The 7233-nt window shown below is 37.6% G+C and overlaps 1 long non-coding RNA gene across 1 annotated transcript; it reads left to right on the top strand.

Annotated features, from left to right (window-relative positions):
- The first annotated feature begins 1505 nt into the window (after positions 1 to 1505).
- Positions 1506 to 5593, top strand: LOC311255329. The gene is made up of 4 exons (XR_014622355.1): positions 1506 to 1572; positions 1701 to 1824; positions 3095 to 3168; positions 5129 to 5593. It is a non-coding gene; the product is annotated as an uncharacterized lncRNA (long non-coding RNA).
- Positions 5594 to 7233: the final 1640 nt, after the last annotated feature.

Below are 7233 nucleotides of genomic sequence, written 5' to 3'. Positions count from 1 at the left end.
AAAACCATCAACGTTTTTCTTCGAAATGAGTGTACTGTCAAGCATTTTCAGATGTTGGGTGGTCCAGTCTATGTCCAGTTCACGACAGCTTTTGTTGGTACTGCTTAGCAGCCTCTGCTGTTTCATCTTCCATGTATACATTTCTTCAAGTTTTCTGATTTTTATGAGCGAGGCATTAGTAGCGAGTGTGGTCGATCAGACATAGAATTTACAAATCATCAATGGATAATCAATGGAAAGAAAGGTCCCAATATTGACACAGTGTTTATGTTCTTTCCTTTGGAAGAGGAGTGTAAAACAAGTCTGCAAAGTCTGAAGTCTCCTCGATGCTTATATACTGTACAACTTAACATTTACTTGCCATTAACAAAGAAAAATATCCACCTAAAAGTGCTTAGATAGCATTTATTTCCTCATGATCTAATTTAGGGTTTCTGCTTCAACGTATCATTATGAAGTAAATGTTTATTACACATTGTAATGGATATAGAATAATGACACTATCTGCGTTTATATTATGTTCCCTATAAACCTCCCTATCATTATACAGTTTTGTCTGCACGCAGTCACTCAGGAAAAGGAAGTTTAACTTGGGATCCATTCTATTCTATTTTATTATAGTGTTGTGTTATTTGTTATTTGTGACTCTGAGGCAAACAGAAACGATCCAGTTGTCTTTGCAGCAGCGGCAACAATAATTCCACTTGGAAACAAGATGGAGCGAAAGTTGTCTGTTGCCGCTTTTAACGATTAATCTGCAAATTATCTGCAAAAATTGGTCATCATCACTTCTTCCCAAACTGATGTCTTCATATTGCTTCTTTTGTCCAAACAACTCTAAAACCCAAAGACTTTTCATTTTCTATCATAAATGACAAAAAGGTAGCAAATCACAACATTGCAGAAGCTGGAACCAGCAAATATTTGACATTTTTACTGAAACGTATAATCAATTTTCAAATCAGCTGACGATGATTTTCTTTTGACCAACTAATCGATCAATTGACTAATCATTGCAGCTTCAATCTAATTCTGTGAACAGCAGATTAAACCGTTCTGTGAAATGATTAGACAGAGAAAATTAGTTATTTTGCCTTAAAGTCACAATCTGTGGTCCAAATGTGACAAAATGGCGGCTCTTGGCAAAGTGTTATATATATATATATATATATATATATATATAATATTTACATCAGTCAGTTTAAGGTGATCTGGAAACCACACAAAATCAATTCAGATGTACAGTTAACGCAAAAACATTTGTATCTTTCATTATCAAAAGATGTGATTTGAGCTGTTTTGACTGTCTGGCCCTTGAAACAAACACAGTCTGGCCTTGTGTTTCACTGTAACAGGCAGCAGTTCACTATTCGAATATTGTTCCTCTTCTTATTATTAAATTACATATCACATCTTTCTCTTTAACTCCTCTCAGTCTCCATGGCTACATGTCACACTCCTCATCCCCTTGTCTTTTTCTCACAGACTTAATTAGGCAGAAATACAGATGAATGTACAGAAGAGAGGCAGACAAATACAGATGAGTAGAAACAACTTCTGAATTTTCTCAGGGTACAATTCTCTTCTTAATTCTGTACTATATACTGTGTAATACAAAATGTATAATGTATTGCACATTAAAGCCCTGATGGACATGAAAATGTTTTTGAACTTTGGAACTGATCTGGCTGTTGATGCAGGTCACCAGATCCTGGAGGTTCAGGAGGAACTGAAGATGACCCCATGTGACTCGTCAGGATTAACTCGTGCATTTGGGAAACATTCATCTCTGTGTGGCCTCATCCATCACGCGCTTACATAAACGTAAGATCTGTTTTGTGTCGTATCTGTGGTATTTCATTTCATCGATTGCCCCGTCATCCCTAGATGGCAACATCAACAGACATTAAACCTGATGTGGAGAAAATGGATGAATGCTTTCATAAAGAACAAACTCAGGCGTTGAACCTGCAGAGTTGCGACCTATCAGCACCAGACGAGGGCCCGAGGCATGTCCTGGTGTCGGTGGCCTGTGTGTGGCCAGCAGGGTTTAAAATAGGTCCTGTGAAACTGATCGTCAGTGCTGAGCTGCAGCGAAAACCACATGGATCATATTTCTACTCCATATTAGAGTGTGGACAAGACATAAAGGGCCTTGTCAGCGTTATGAAACAACATTGCGGATTACTTGTTGAAGCGGAGTGATTGAAAGATGATTAATTTATCTTTTCTTTTCAGTGACGATCTCACCACACAGACTCACAGGACTGACTTGATTCCTTGAGATGTACTGCTCAGTGTTATATTGTGTATGGTGTAGCCACTAGATGGCATTGTTACACTTTATTGTGGCACCGCCCTCTGAGGACAGGCCTCCCTTAAAAACAGGGCATAAGCTAAATAAATTAAAAAATATATAAAGTTGTGGAGTCATCTGGAGCACCCGGTTTGGATTTATAGACCCTGGATTGCAATGCAGTATTGAGGTTCAACTCCCATTGTGTTGATGCAGACTTGTGACCATGAAGTATTGATTGCATTATGAAATTCACTTAGATGATAAGTGGTGTCTCGGAATATGTTTATTCATAAACAGAGAGACCTCCATTTCTTAATGGCCATCCATTTCTTAGCAGTGTGTTTGAAGGCAGAGGTAAAATTGGATTGCATCGCCAGGGGGAAATCTTTTTATTTTTCCTACTGTTCTGAGCCTTCATCGAGGGGAAACTAACACAATTACTTTTTTTTTATATCACCTTAACCATTTCTCATGTGGATGACATACTGGAGGCGGCATTGAATGACAATTTATGAATTAAGTTTGAATAAAATGAAAATATGAAGATTACCAGCTGTCGCAGAACATTTCTGTCTTCATAATGGGAAGAAAGCGACAAAAGAATAAAACATACTTTACTGAAAGAGACAAAAGCTTTAATTGTCAAAGTCTCAATCAGTGATACAAGTGTTTTAACATTTGTAAACATGTCTATTCATGATTTGTGCATTAGGAACATCCTTTCCAGCTACAGTAAGGGCTTAGATGGATTGGATGAAAGGATTTTCTTTTATATGTTTTTATTTTTTTATTTAGTTTTCGGAGACTCTCGAGGCAACATTTTGAAGCATGAAGCTTCAAAGCGGGGGCCATCCGGGGACGTGACAGAGGTACAAGTAAAGATGCTTTTTGAGAGCACTCAAATGTGGTCATGCATTCATCCTAATGTGTGAGCAAACAATAGGATGATTCACAGACGCATCATGAATTACCCTACAGCGCACTTTTAAGAAGATTAGCATATTATTTTCTAAGAAGCTGATTTTAAGCATGAACTCCAAAATTGCCTCCTCTGAAAAGCGAGCGTTGAATAGAAAATATGACATATTTCTCTTCACCTGAAACAGCAGTTTGCTGATGTTTTATTAGGCCAAAGAAAGTTCTTCTCTGAACTTCAAGGTACGAATGTCCAACTTGAAGAAATGTAATTATATTAAAAATAGCAACATATTCAGACTCTAGAAGTATTTTACACTGCCTACCAATATAGTGTTGTCTCTCTTCAAGATGACATAATAAAGCCACAGCTACTCCATTTTGTTGAACTGTTTGGTGACATGTTCCCGTCATACGATCTCAATCTCAACTGATGGTGTGTTTCAACAGTCAATGTTGGTTTATTTCATTCACGACCTGTTAATGCTCATATGTGATGATTGTACTGTATGGTGAACGCATTAAACGCTGATAATAACTGGTATATTTCAAAGTATGAATACACAGAGATGTAATGAAGTATAAATACTTTGTTACTTAAGTAGATTTGTCAGGAGTTTGTGCTTTACTCGACTATTCTATTTATTTTTCTCACAACTTTGTACGTTTACTCCATACAATTTTAACACAAGTATCTGTACTCTCTACTACTACTGGGTGCTTTATTAACCCAAAATGTCAGAATATTAGACGTCCGGGGAATGTAAGTCAATAATCAACTATCCTTCTGGTGTGTTTCCGTGTCTACCTTTGAGTTTAATAGCCTTTTAAGTATATTAATACGATGTGAGGTTCAGTTAGTTTTACACAGAAATGGCCGGTAGTTTACACTTAGAGTACATTTCAGTGCCTGTACTTTCTTACTTTTACTTGGGTAAATAAGTTGAAGCAGTACTTCTACTTTTACCAGTCTTTTTTTTTTACACAAGTATCTGCACTTTAAAGAATGTGTGTACTTTTGCCACTTCTGTATATACAGCAAATATGTAAATAAATGCATGCCAGTATAACAAATCTGTTTACACTATACTCGGTGCCAAAAGTTGCATTTCCATCCACCTGCTTTAATGAGCATTCTCAATTTGTTCTTGAAAAACATCCAGAAAAAGTCAAAATATCGCAAAAACTTTTTGTTTATGCTTGGCTGGAGTAGAAAAGTTGATGTATGGATAAAAATGCAAAGTACCATGGAGAAAAAAAAGCAAATAAGTCGTGATGAACGTGACTTAATCATCCATTAAAGCCTCCCACTCTATTGGCATAAATATTAAATAGCGTCAGACAAAAACACAAGACCTGTGAGGAAACTTCGACATTCCTCACATGTTGCATTTTCCACATTGTTCTCCATCATCTGAGGTTTGACTGGTGCTCTTCTAACTGCATCATCTCATTACGCCTTTCTTCTGGCACCCAACTGGAGATTCAGGTGCTGGATGGAAACACACTGTAATTTGCATTTTCTTCTGCCTTATTTCCCTGTAAATTCTGTTCTACTTTGTGCTCCATTTAGATTGAAACCTGACCAGTAATATATATATTTTCTGTAATACATTGCACATACATTATTCAGTACGAGTCGGTATACTGTATCTGATCAAAAAATATCCACCTGTCCATTTTTCACACTTATTCTCTGCATGACTAGAAGGAAATATACATTTATGGAAAATAAAGTATGTCTTGACGCTTTAGTATAATGGTCATATGTATGAATCTCCACTAAAGTGTTGTACATTTTCTGTATGGTTTAGTGATGGATGACAGGATTAGAAGAAAGATTACACTTGTTATGTTGTGTGAACCAAAAATAATCATCATGTTCTGTTTTTCTCATCTTCCTCTTTCTCATAGCTCAGCAGCCTGTCTGATACCCAACTACCCTGACAGACTACCTCAAACTGCCCCCATATCAGCCCACAGCTTTTTGGTATATATCACAGCCAACCCTAAGTACTAACAAATAAGCCCAGGCAAAGCAGTAATTCATCATGTGATGCGTGCCTGTAATATCTCTCTCAGTCTTGGTCACCATAACTCTTCCTTATAGTAGCCGTTTGAACACTGCAGTGTTACCAGGGACAGGAGTGATAACTCTGGCTGTAATAATGGACCTCTGCACAGCCATGATGATGGACGAGCCCCCCTTGTAGGAATATATTCTTAATAAAACACACTTCTTTAATAAAGGTCTTTTCTGTTGGAGGTCTCATGTGGTATAAAGCTCAGGAGGCTGAAGTCCCCGCACACCTCCGCTGTGTGCCTGAGCTGCCCAAGGTTGTCTCTGTGCAGGATAATATGATGTCCAATAGCAATGAAGAGATGAAAGTGTCAATGTATTTCATTCAACAGTCGATGGCACCTCGCAATGCCAGAGGTCAACTTTAGAAAAAGCTCAGCCGTAGTCATGCGAGCAGTGTCCGTCCACGCATCGGTCCACACTGAAATGTCTCAACAACTATAACATGGATGGACCGCCATTAAAACTTGTACACATCTTCACTGTGCTCAGAGGACGGACTGCATGAACTTTGGTCATCTCTGACTTTTCATTTCGAGGCATCATCGGGTCAACATTTTTATTTCTGTAACACTACGGTTTATGACTAAATACCTCCAAAACTAATGACATTCCTGTCATCCTCAGCTTGGACTGTTTGTTAAACATGTCATCGTGTTCAACATTTATGAAAGTGACAAAATTAATTATTAATATTGTCACAATCTCGATATTGAGGTATCTGGTCAAAAATACTCTATGTGATTTATGTGACCTAGTCTTTACATTCATAAAGTGCTTGAGAGGAGATTTAATGCAGTGTATCGTGTATCGTGATATAGGCTAAAATATAAAATATTGCAATATTTTAAGGCCTTAAGTTACTTTCTATTTAGTTCTAATTTGCTAATGTTAGGATGTCAACACACTAAACTAAGCACTTTTACTTTATCATTGTAAGCGTGTCAGCTTGCTGAGGTTCACATTTGGTTCAGCCTCACAGAGCTGCTTGTGTGACTGCAGACTGTTTTATTGCATTTGTGTGCTGTAGGAAAGGTCGGAGAAAATGAGTTCCCGAGTGGCAAATTTCAAGTAAACACGTCTTCAAATAGGAACAACAACGCTGAAAATTTCAGCCGGTTGTCAGCTGTGACATCAGATATGCAGCTGGTTGGTTGATGTTTGGAAACTTTTCATGTTAAGCATAAATTTTTAGCTCACATGTAATTTGCAATATGGTTTGAAGTTTTAACCATTAATTGCTGACTACACAGACTGACCAAGATTAGTTAGAAAAGTTAATAGCATTAGCTTTAACCCTGACAAGTCCGGCAAACAGGGTTTGAGCATTAAGCACTGCCAAGGGAGGTGAAATCCTACTTGGGTTTGGTAAATCCAGCGTTTGCCAGATCATACAAGCTGTAAAGTAGTTAAGCGCTGAACAAACCAGCTTCCTTCTCAGCTCTCTTGACAGTTTATATGTGCGGTACTGAGAAAACAATCATGAGAAATTGGCAATGATTAGCGATGTTTATTAGCTGGAGCGCAAACAAACATTACAATAACAGGAGTTAACATTTCTGATATGCAAGAATGTTTGTCGCTCAGCATATATGACACACTGTGTCCTTGTTCTGTTTGTATTGGGGCAGGTAAAAGTGGATTTCTGGACCGCTTTCTCAACAGGGCAAGTGGAAAAAAAACATTAATATTGAACCCTGGGTAAAGCAATAATTTAATGGTTTGGGGGAACGTACTGGTGCAGTAACAGCTGAAGAAGCACCTGAATGCAGGCTTTGTCTTCTTATTTCTAAATCCTGTTTGTGATCATTTCAGTGGTCCTTTTTGTTTTTAAATGTAGGCCTATTCTTCTAAACATACATTGTCATTGCAAAATATTTAAGCAGCCCATTTGCCAGGATAAAATGTTTCCATTTAATATTCCTGCAAACTGATTCAT

The sequence above is a fragment of the Pagrus pagrus genome (assembly GCF_965226575.1).
Source record: "Pagrus pagrus genome assembly, chromosome: 3".
NCBI classification, from domain to species: domain Eukaryota; kingdom Metazoa; phylum Chordata; class Actinopteri; order Spariformes; family Sparidae; genus Pagrus; species Pagrus pagrus.
The sequence above is the reverse complement of the archived record's forward strand: the minus strand, read 5'-3'. Positions and strand labels throughout refer to the sequence as shown.